This window comes from Cheilinus undulatus, linkage group 22 (assembly GCF_018320785.1).
Source record: "Cheilinus undulatus linkage group 22, ASM1832078v1, whole genome shotgun sequence".
Classification (NCBI taxonomy): Eukaryota; Metazoa; Chordata; class Actinopteri; order Labriformes; family Labridae; genus Cheilinus; species Cheilinus undulatus.
In genome coordinates this window covers 19,897,922-19,910,217 of record NC_054886.1, presented here as the reverse complement: position 1 = coordinate 19,910,217, position 12,296 = coordinate 19,897,922, and the positions used below count along the sequence as shown (strand labels likewise).

Below are 12,296 nucleotides of genomic sequence, written 5' to 3'. Positions count from 1 at the left end.
TATTTCATACAGAATAACTGCCATTAAGTGTGACATTTGCACAAGCAGACCCTCAGCATAAAAATCAACTTTATAACATAAAGGCCTTTCCTCCCTCTCCATCTGTCTGACAGTTCAATTTCCTGTGCAAAGCTTTAATTTGGAGCATCCTCTCTACACTTTATCTTGAATTTAGATCTTACAAGGTCACCCAGGCGTACTGAAGAAAGGGCCATTGTGCAGATATTCATCTGCAATGTGATTTCTTATTTTACCCCTGCACCACTGCAAGCCCAGAGCAGAACAAAGCTTATTTGCAGGGGGGGAGGTCACTTTTATCTGGATTCTCTTAAAACAGCCAGTGGGCATTTAGTTTGACAGGCCCTGCTCAGAGTTGACAGAGTGGTTACACAAAACACTCACACCAAACATATTTAGTTACTAAAGGCAAGGAAAGCCCTGTCAGTCTCAGTGGGCCACTCCTTAACCAGTGAGTGATAGCAGAGGTATGCATGGGCAATGAAAGAGCCCAACAGATGCAAAAACAACAGTATTTAGTAGAGTTCATCAATGTTTACTATATCAATCTTATCAGCTGGAAAATACACACAGATGTACACACCCACACACACAAAAGAACCAGAACCAGCACTTCATTGATTGAGGAACACGTTTAAAGTAATTGCCTTGGGTCAATCTAGCCAGATAAACTGTTTTCTTGCTTCATTAAAGGAAACCACAACTTCTCACTCGGTCATTAAATGTGAGTTATTGACTCCCTGGTCCCATGACATTTTAATACAAAAGCAAAGTCCCAAAGATTTTAGATAAGCGATTGTGTGTACGGCCCTTTGTCTTGAAAAAAATGACTTTATCAGACCTACTGCCATTTGGTGTAGCCACTGAGGGTCTGTAACTGCATTTATAACCAAAAACGATAGATGGATTTGACTGACAGTGTGATATCTGACCTGTGATGAGTTTCAGTTTGTACGGTTGTGTTTGTTTTTGCTGGAAAATGTCTCCTTTGTGCAGATTTTTTTCTCATTTATTTCTCAATTCAATGTAAACAGACACTCTCCTAAAGTCTGGATCATTTTCATGACTTTTTTATCCTTTTGTGATCAGTTTGACATTTTTGATCAATTTCAAGTCATTCAGTTCAAATCAATTTCCTGTGTTGACACTTTAAAGTTGACTGCATGCTTGCATTAAAGTTACACATCAGTAGAAAGTGTAAACACCGAACAAAGAAAAATAATGATTATGTTCCTTACCTTTGTAAACAATCACCAAACGAAATCAGGTCAGTCAAGTCTCAAGTAGATTTTCCTGAGAAACTCCATCAAAAATCAATGATGGCCTGGAGGTTAAGAGAATAACATTTAATAAATGAAAGTCCCTTCAAAAACCACATGATAGGTTCATTGAAAATGTAAAGGATATGTATCACTGTTTATTTTGTAAACATGTGGACTCGGCCATCACGGATGCTGGAGGATGCAAGCCTCAGATTTACACAATCTTTGCAGTAAAACATGAAGCATGTGATTAAAAGTGCTGTAGTTTTTCAGTGGATGCCACAGTTATTACACTAAATATATTATGGTTCTAGTTATGGTTCTAGTTGCAAAATTTGAACACATAGCTGTTCTGAGAGCTTTGAGACTGTATGAAATGACAGTATGGACACATGACAAATAACAGCACAGCAAGTCACATCAGCTGTTCTGGACTCACTGAATTGTGCTGCCAGTGACATATACAAGGTACAAGTGTTGGAGAAAGCCTCATGTACTTTTCGGCTCCAGACATTACAACAGTCTGCATTTTCCACAAAAAATGGATACTTGTCCTTGCAAGTGGTTTAGATGATTTAAATTCATCCAAATTTAGACAACTATCTTTGGTTTTCTTTGGCTTTCACTACCAAATCAAGTTGCAGTTGCCGAGCTTAAAGAAGACTGAAAGATTTAATACTAAAAACAAAGTTTAGCATGCCTTTATCTAACAGTGCAGGTTGTACTCAATTATTTTCATATTGTTTGTTGATTGCGTGAAGAGAGTCATTCCCTAGTTAATTATAGACAGCTTATATCAATGGTTTTGAATTTTAACATCTGTGTGTGACAAGCTAAAGGTGAGTGAGCTGCACAGCTGCTGAAGAGCCTGTTAGTGATTTATTGAGTGGTTTGACTGGCAGGGATAGTATCCAATGATTGAGTTAACAGCAGTGCATGGCTAGAATAATGAGTGGGAGAGGTGGACAGTCTAAACTTTTCCTCAGTGACCCAATTTTACCTGGGTTACATTCGGCTTCACTGTGGGCAAATGAAAAGGAAATCAGTAGCTCATAAAGCTTCAATTGCGCTAAAATCTAGATTTAGATAATTGACAGGGTTGACTCTGGACTTGACAAAGCACAGTGGACCGACACCAGCAGATGACATAGTACCCCAAACCATCACTGGCTGTGAAAACTGAGAACACCGGACTTCAAGCACCTTGGATTCTGGGGTTCTCTGATCTTCCCCCAAACTCTGAGACCTTGATTTCCAAATGAAATGCAAAATTGACTTTCATCTAAAGACAGGACTTTGGACCACTGAGACTACAACAGTTCAGTCCTTTTTTCCTTAGGCCAGGTGAGATGCTGATAAGGTTTTTTCGTGGTTCAGGATTGGCTTGTAACATGACACTTGTAGACTACTTCCTGGACATATCTGTGTGTGGTGGCTCATGATACACTCAAGTCCACTCCTTGTGAAGCTCTACTTAATTCTTGAATCTGCTTTGTTTCACATCCTCTGAAGGCTGAGCTAGGTGCTGAAGCAGAGAAAAAGAATGAAGGCCTGGAAAACCTTTACAAATTGGACCTTTCCACAATATTTTGAGATGTTTTTTTGTGAGCTGTAAGCTATAATCATGAGGATAAAACAAAAATGCACTGAAATGTTTCACTTTTTATGAGATGAATCTAGAATACAGGGAAATTTAATTTTATGAAGTAAATCATGGAATAATTTTCTGAGATGCACCTGCAGGTGTCATACATATTTTGTTCAAAAGGATGTGACACATTTATGGACACTACTTCTCCAGTAGACAAGCTCACAAAATTTCTATTTACATAACAAGGCTTTAGAAAAGCACAAAGCAGGATGTAATTAAAACTAATTAAATCCTTCCGATGATTGTCAAACATGGAAAAACAAAGGTTACAGAGGAAATTATGTAGTACTGTTTATGCAGTGATATGAAAGACATGTGTTTGTATGTTACCATCACAGTTGAGGTTAATTGTTGTCTTTAGCTGGAAACAAAATGTTTGCTTTGTCTCAAAATGTCTGCTTTGGAAGCAAACATTTTAACTCTGAGAGAATGTTGCAATGAATTTTCAGAGATTTGCGTGTAATTTTTATAATTTATCTCAAAATAAAACCAGTTAAAATTTAGGGAAGGCCAGGTTAGCTCAGTTGGTAGAGCAGGCAAACAAAAACAGAGGGTGTTGTCCTCAGCGTACAGGTCCTGGGATCGATTCCCATTCCCAGTGTTGTTTAGTGCATTGCTTCGCCCACTCTCCCTATATTTCCTGTCTTTTTTCCAGCTGTCCTATCATAATAAAGGCAATAAGTGCAAACAAATGATCTTAAAAAAGTAAACAAATACACCAAAATGTAAATATATTCAACTTGAAAGCAGACCTTTTAAATCTACTGAATCTTCTGATGTTATTCTGATATTTTGCTTCAGTTTCTCTTAAACTCTGCTGTCGCACTCAGCTGACTGGATGACCACATTAGTCAAAATATTTCAAAACTGAATTTAGATCCACGGTTCAGAACGTCAGGCGAGAAGATCACAATGAGGCACAGTTTTTCATACTTTAAATATTATGGAGGTAATTATGAGGAGTCTGGAGAAAAAGTCTTGTACCAAGAACTCTGTGCAGGGCAGGGAGATCCTGATTTCTAAGGAGAGTCACCAGAGTTCAGCCAGTTACAGATTATGTCTCTGCTAAACATTGAAGGGAAAATGTCTTTAGCTCTGTGGCACAGACCTTAGCAAGCAACTCGGAAAGAAATACTTAATAGATATCTCAGTGTAGGAAATAGGAATCTCAGGGTTTGCAGGATGTATAAAACACAATAATGCTGTTTCTCAAAGTCCAGGACACTTCCTCTGTAGGAGGGATCCTTCCAAGTCAGGTCCTACTGAAGTGAGGCAGTAGTCCTCCCTGGCAACCGTTAAAACACACGTTTTGAACACGCTAGTGATTGTGAATGATTAAGTCATTGGAATGGTTGCACCCATATATCCAGCGGTGCCAGAAATCAAAGTGGATTGTTGCTGAAGTTACTGGGGAAAAATACCAAACCCTTAACAGACAAACATAAGAGGACTGTTCCTGGATCCAGAATACCCATGTTCCTCTCCTTAACAACCACAAACTGACCCACAGAAAAAACTGACAAAAACTCTAAAAAAGGAAATTGTAAAACAGAGTCAGCGTTAAGCATTAAATATTTAAATTTGAGTTGACTGGGAAACTCTAAGTGGAGAACAGACCTGGTAAAAACAGTCTTGAAGAACCCCCTGAGGGAGTGACCACTTTTTTGTGGTGTGAGGGACGTGTTTGATAAGTCATGGATCCCTACTAATAATGATTTTAGGTCAAAGATAGCAAGTGAAAAAAATGACAGGTCAAAAAAAGTAAACTGAATACAAAAGAATGAGACAGATAATTGTTATAAATTGAGACTTATGAAGTCTGCCTGGAATTTACACCACTTTACTTAATATGCTTCAGAGAGCCATGGATTGAAATCTGGCCATTTAAGGATGTACAAGGAGAACCAGGCAATAAGTAATTTAGACACTTTGTTCAAAGCCTGAAATCAAACCACTGCATTATTGCTTAAATCCTCACACTCACAGATTAAGTCTTAAACTGTGTAGCAAACATGATGCCTACTCCTGAGGTACACATGAAATCTGAGCCTGTTTGGCCTTCATCAATGTAATGAAAAGCAGTTTAAGTTAAACGCAATAAAGCTTTGACTATGAGGATGTGATATTGCTTAATTCCAAAGTAACAATAAAACAAAAATTGCACGTCTACATCCCAGAGGGTATTTCTGCTTCTCTGAGAAATCCAAGACTCAACCAGGCAACTGCTGAGCGACCCAATTAGAAAACATGACACTGTACAACTTCACCATTTGCATCTTACTGTGTAATGCTATGAGCTAGCATCTAACATGGTGTTGGTATTAGCATTCAGCCATATCCGGCCCCTGCCATGAAAGCAGATGTGTACACATTAGTGAGAGCATCCCTTTAGGAGATCTCATTAAATTCCTGGATCACAGCAGCGTCCAATCAACAGTATCCACAGAGGATCAAGACGAATATATTTTTATTATCTTAGCGGGGGATGCATGTAGAGCTGATTTTTTGGTTTAACCCTGCAATTAGCAGAGCAGCAGGGTACCTTATCCTGATTCTCAATGGCAAATTTTCAAGGAATGCTGATTAGAATCAAGCAAGGTCAAGAGATTAATGGATCAGTGAGCTCATTAGACCACACATGATGATCTTATAAGCTAACACCAAGAAAGTGCACACTTTCTTTCTTTAGTTTCAGTCCAAAAAGTTATCAGGAGAGAGAAATAACGACAGTTTGGACATGCAAAGATTACAAGAAAAAGACGCCGCCTGTATATGTTTGAAGGATTTGAGATGCTGGTGGTGCATCAGGGACCAGCGCACCTTCCTTGCTGTGACACTATCGCTTGAGTCAATCTACAATATGCTGATTCTATCATAATAAAGAAAATTGGCTCAATCCCTGAGGAGAAGGGCTCTAATAGAAAATAATTCTGCCCTTGAAACACTCTGGGCCTGGCTTTGATTAGATGATGCTATCTTTGTTTAGACTTGAGCATCTGGGGCAGGACCATGTGTTCATATATTTAATTAAAATACCATTGGCTGCACTGACAAAGGCTACTTATCTCATCAAAGTGTTCACCCTGGATTTTTTCTCTTAATTCAAAAGATTATCTTTGGTGATTGGCCATAGAGGTGGAAAGGATGGGGGCAATGGCGAGTATGAGAACTATTGGCTTGTCAGAATACTGGCTCATCTGCTGTCCACCTTGACTGCAGGCCAGATATCATCACTGTGTGCCATCTGGCTCTGATACAGGACTATTTTACCTCTAACGCTGCATTTTTATCATTCATCGAGAGGTGTGTGAGAGCATAATTACAGTGTCATTATGGTTGTCACAACCTTGCAAACACGAAATTTGTATCTCTGACCCACCAGAAATGACCTTTGTATTCCACACAAGCCTCATCTAATGCTTGCACGCCTTCTGAATACAACACAAACTGCTGGACCGCACAGGCACAAATCTAATGCCATCCTACAGATTTCTAAGTTTGGATGAAACCATCAATTTTTGACTATAACCTGTAATTAAACTGGAGGGAAAATTTTGTTATTTCCAACTGCCTTAGCAGATGAATTATAAAGTCAAGATTTATGCAAAAGATAAACAGCAAGATAAACAGCATATGATCCATTTTTGTAAAGCGAGACAACTTAAAAGTGGTCTATTAAAAAACATTAAAACATAAAAGTAATAAACTATTTAAATACATGCTACTGATGCTACTGATCTTCAGTATTATTACGGCTATGTAGACTTTTGCATCTAAATCCACTCAGTCTGTTCTGTCCTGCTCTGCCCCCATCTAGATGGCAGAATGGGCATGTTACTCACTGTATGATAGCACTAAATAGATAGTCCTGTCCACGAATCCCCTGCAAAGCTATGTGTAGTACACATTTTACACCAGTGTTCATTTTGGCAGCTATTTTTAATTTTAGTCTTCGTCTTTAAATGAAATGCATTTTAGTTTTAGTCACATTTTAGTTATTTCTATTCTTTTAAGTTTTAGTCTAGTTTTAGTCAATGAATGCTCAAAATATTTTAGTCTACTTTTAGTCCACAAAAAGTCCTCACATTTTAGTCTTTACTTTACTTACTTTACTTACTTACTTTAGTCTTTACAAGCATTTATTCTCTTGCCTAAATCTGGTACCAAATCATTGTACTGTGTTCTCTGCACTCTGCCAAACGTGGGGTCACTGCTTTCTACAGCCGAGAGGCAGAATAGATGCAGCTTCATTGTTTTGTGACAGATTTACCCACAGTGGAGAAATATCATGGGTTTTGAATGTCTGATGAAAAACTACATTACATTTTAGTCCAGTTTTAGTCATCTTGACAAAAACTAAACTTTTTTCAGTTTTAGTCATCACAGATTTATTTCTTGTTAGTCTTAGTCTTGTTTTTGTCATGGAAAAAAGGCTGTCGATGAATAGTTTTAGTCTCAGTTTTAGTCAACAAAAAAAAAAATGATTTTTTGCACAAGGCAGTGTTTCCTACACACAGGCCATACCTGGGTGAGCCACCCAGTTAAACTGACACTTGCCCAAGTATAAAATGAATGGAAAGTTCAGAAGGCTCTGAATGTTAGTATTAGGTGTCTGCACATGCCTGTATGAAAAGTGAAACAAAGTATTTTTTATTGCAGTGTCTCAGTTCCCAAAGGCACAGCTAAGGTCAAGCCAAAGTCTCAAGGCACACCAAGTTCACATCCATGCAAAGTAAAGTCCTTAACATATAATACAGTGGTATCTTTAGCCGTTGGATAGTAATAGTAATAATGTTTAGTCACACAAATTCTGACAGCACACCTAGACTGCTTTAGGAACAACTAAAATGGCTCAAAACGTGATCCCGTTTACAGGTGACTTTCAGCTCAATGACATGTTAAAACAGAGTACTCATGAATGCCTGATGTCTGAAGAGAATATCTTAAGACTTTAATAAAACACTAAACAAAGAGTTCAAACAGTTGGTGTCATTTGCAGGAGACAAATGTTATCCTGGGAAGCATATTAAAAAAAATTCACTATGTATGGCCCAGTTCAAGGTCAAATGTTAGCATGATCCAACATATTAACTCATGTCCAGGTTGACTGTAAACAAGAGTTCAGCTGAACTGACCTGAGAGCTTTAAGGCCTCTGAGACCACACTTAGATTTATGTAACAGGTGAACTACATCACACTGCAGCAGTCTGCCTGGTTATGTACTGTACAGCGCTCTCCATCCTGCGACCTGCAGTAACACTTTAATTCCCCCGACAGCCATTACTGCTTTCTCAGCCAGCATGCTCCTTCTCCTGTGGCCTCTGCACTGAAAATTATCCTCCAAATTAACTCGCAGAGGATTTTTAGCCAATGTCACGTAACCTGTTTGCCTGTGACATGAGGGAGATGTTTGCTGTTCCCGGGTGGGAAAGTGTTGTGATACTGTCAGGCATTAAAGGAGCACAAGGGCTTTTACTGCTTATCCCTTCAGTCATAAAACAAGGCTGTAATGGGGCGTGATGAAGTGTATTTATGAGGGACCAAAAATGACAGAGACTTCTAGGATGGATTTTAACCCTTTAAGACCTGATACAATGATCAAGTGTATTTACCTTTAAGACTGGATGAGATGCTGCTGGGCTTTTGCCTTTGAGACCTGATGTGATTTGGATGATCTTATTGTTTTTAAGATGTGAGACTGGCAAACTGCAACATGACTTACTAAAATATACATTTTAATCTTATTAAAAGAGAAGATGTTATTTGCCTGAGGATTTAAAAAAAATGCTGATGAAATGTAGGGTAAAGCTGGTTATTTACATTTAAAGCCAAGGATTTGAGCGTTCAGATTTCTTTTCTTTTCTTTTGTTTTTTCTAATTCCACGGTTCTACCGAGGCTGAGAAATAAAGATTTTAGACAACATTTAGATGCTGTGTGTTTTCTCAGAACACCATCTGATTTTCAGAGGTTGTTTTCCAACAATACTTAGATTTTAGAGTGTGTTTTTTGGCAACCTTAGGTCCAAAGTCCAGTTCAGACCAAAGATTTCTGATGGGACGAGTTGAAACTAGGGATGCAACGATTATAACTTTGGAGTCACAATTACAGTCCAAGAAATAATCTCTGTTTCATGATTATTTTGCATTAACTTATGGAATTTCATGTAAAGAATCACAAGAACCTTCTTTGAAAATCTAAACTTGCTTTATTTCCTCCTTGTTTTAAATGTAAATTATCGACTCCAGTGTAAATATTTCAGTGCAAAATGATGAATAACTATAAATATAATATCTGTCTCTCCTTTTGAATCAGAGGATTTTAACTTAAGCAGAATAGCTGCCTTTTGAAAAATAAATAATACATTACTGTTAAAAAGTAAATAAAAATAAACACGGTCAGTATCACTGGAATTAAATACAGGCTAAAAAAGTCACCTTCACAAATTTTTGAGGGACTGAAATGTCCCTAATGTGGGGTACTACTGAACTGTTACTGCCATTAAAAATCATGCCATTTTTTCATAATCTATTGTCATAATTGCTTTTGATTGCTTTAAGTGTAAAAATATCAGACTGAACTTACATTTTTAAGTTTTATTGATGATGGTCTTCTGTAGATAACATGCAGTGTTTCAGTTGTTTTTATTACACTTCAGCAAAATACTAAATCATAACAGCAGAAGTAACTGTGAATGGCGTTTATATGGTATTCCTCAACTTGATGTTTAAACATGCTGCAAACGAAATGTCATTCAATAAAAATATGCTTCACCTTCACTTGGGTGTATTGTTGTGGATGGTGTTCACGTGATCACAGGGATGCTGAAACAAGTTTGAGATATTTGAGCCATTTTACCGCAACTTTTTACAGCAGGTTTTGCAGACGGGCTCCATCGTCCTGTATTTTTCCCTGGTCATCCTTGGTAAACTTGTAGTGCTCTCACATTGCTGAGGTCACTCACTTCTTTGATGAATAAAAACTTTTACTACTGCGTCCCTCTGTCATACGGGGCTTTTCCACTATGACTTCTTCTGTGAAATTTCATTGCCACACTGTGATGGTGATGACAAGTGATTATAATGAGGATAAATGAGAGAAGAGATGTAATTATATCCAAAATTTACAGCATGACCTTATCTAACAACATTGATGTTAATGGCCTTTTAAAACAAATTCATACCCCTTTTTCACATTTATCTGCTTGCTACATTCTAAAATCAGCTGTCTGCGACATGATAAGCTGAATTGCTGGTTACTAAAACGGCTTGATTCGAGCTGCATTGGCTCAGCTCACACCAGCGATGTTCTAAATAGTCTTGTCACATCACAAATCTTTGGTCTGAACTGGGCTTACATGGGTTAAGACACAGAGAAACATGGGGTCTTGCAAAAGACTCAGTGAATATGTTATGATGTACAGGTGATTGAGGTGACAAAATCACAATTACCAAAGGTGGCTTTGGTGATAAGGTGTATTTGTCAATGACTGCTTGTATTTTTAAAGACCAATAAGTACTTACTGAAGCAGGCATAAATAACGTTACTCTTTTGAACCTATGAATTATGAATTGTATGTCTTCTAGTGTTTGCCTATTATTTAAACTAAAATGACTTTCAGGTTTCAAATCATTCTCGTTACTTATTTTTTTATTATTGAAACCTTATTACAGACAAAAAAAAACCAAAAACATATGAGTGAAATTCATTATGTCACAAAAATTCTGACTATAAAAATACCTTTACATATGGTTAAATTTCTTAAACCTTTAACTAAAGCATTATGATTTCTTTTTTTCTTAACCCTTTAATTTCTAGTGTTTTCTGGGCCATAAAGCCCTTTTGTTTCTTATAAAATGTAACTGTTTCAATGCTGATAACCTTTAACTATAACATACCTCAGACTACAGCTGTTATTAATGCAAGTAGGTCCTTTAACATTTAATTTATGTCCCATTAGGTTTCCATTGTACTGAAAAAACCTATAGACCTGTGTTTTAATATACGGTATTTCACGCTTCTATACTGATAAACACAAAAGCAGGAACATAAAGCAAAAAGACAAACAATAAAAATAAAGTTCGTTAAATATATGCGATTAAAAAGTCAAATATCCGGCTATGACAGGTAGCAGTGTTGGTAAACTACCAACAACCGGTGTAATAATTACTGCGTCATTAAAAATCCTTTGCTAACGGCTCACAGAACACATTAACTTTCGCAGCCCACTTTGAAAGTTACAGTTTATAAAACCACCTCACTAAAACTCAGATCTTACCTTTTTGCTGCAGCAGCACCAACAGCAGTTTGACGGTCATGTCAGGAGCCAGTGAAACTCCTCTTCAGTTTTAGCTAGCTAGCTGTTTCAGCTAACGCTAGGTGTCGTTTAACGTCATTCAGCCGTTTAATTACCGGAGAAGTTGAGAGCTTAACACCCCGGTTGTTTCCGCCAAAACAAAACACCTACATAAACGAAGCTGGAATGTACATTTCTGATGGTTAAAGTTAGTTAATTCATAACTTTTCAGACTCCGGGAGAATGTTCTAACTGAAATTCCAGGCGAAAAAGTACCCATAATGCAACATTTCTAAAAATGGAAAATGCTTTTGTTTGCCTTATCCTGTGGTTAAATTTAAAGGGTTAAGAAAAATGCCTTTTCCCGGGAGTGCTTTAGTTCAACGACAAAATCAGCAAGCAACAAAGCCATAACTTCAAAAATACGTTTTAAATATAAATAGAAATTTGTAAAACCTTAAAACCAAAATTACCTGCACCTTCAATTCTCTCTTATTATCCTCAAGCTATTAGTCCTTTATAATCTTACTCAGATAATTCAATTAGCCTACCAGACAGCTGATAAAGTTTATCTCATAATTCAGAGTTTTTATATCATATTTATGACTTTTCTTCCATAATTTTGACCTTTAATCTAATATTTTTGACTATATCTCATAATTTGTCTTTAAGTCTTGGAATTTTGACTTATTATCTCAATTTCAAATTAAGATTTAACCTTTTTTATTTATTCATACATTTTCTTCAGAAGCCCTAAAGGGCCATGTATTCACATATAGCCTATTTTTTACTCAGTTTTAATTTCGGCCTGTTTTCTTGTTATCTCGATTCATAACTGCAAATGTCAAATAATTTAAAAAATATTGAAAAATTAAAGAAAAATCCTTGGCGAAATGACCAAAACTTTCCCAGCACCTTCAAAGTATTAGCAAAAACATTACCGTAAGATCTTTTCCCCTTCCTGGTTAAAAGCTGTCTGGGATTTAGACTCCCTTTGACTCACCAGTGTGTCTCTACTATTTCAGCACAGGGCCCTGAATATATCCATATCCTTATACTCCATAATGCAAG

At 37.1% G+C, this 12,296-nt stretch overlaps 1 protein-coding gene across 1 annotated transcript in view; it reads right to left on the bottom strand.

Moving 5' to 3' along the window:
- Window positions 1-11,472, bottom strand: part of LOC121504174 (phospholipid-transporting ATPase ABCA1-like) — a 269,110-nt gene extending 257,638 nt beyond the window's left edge. The window contains exons 1-2 of the mRNA XM_041778824.1: window positions 11,208-11,472; window positions 1,257-1,342 (exon numbers count right to left, since the gene is read on the bottom strand). The gene's annotated coding sequence lies outside the window, so the exon portion shown is untranslated. The remainder of the gene's footprint in view (window positions 1-1,256; window positions 1,343-11,207) is intronic.
- Between the last annotated feature and the right edge of the window lie 824 nt (window positions 11,473-12,296).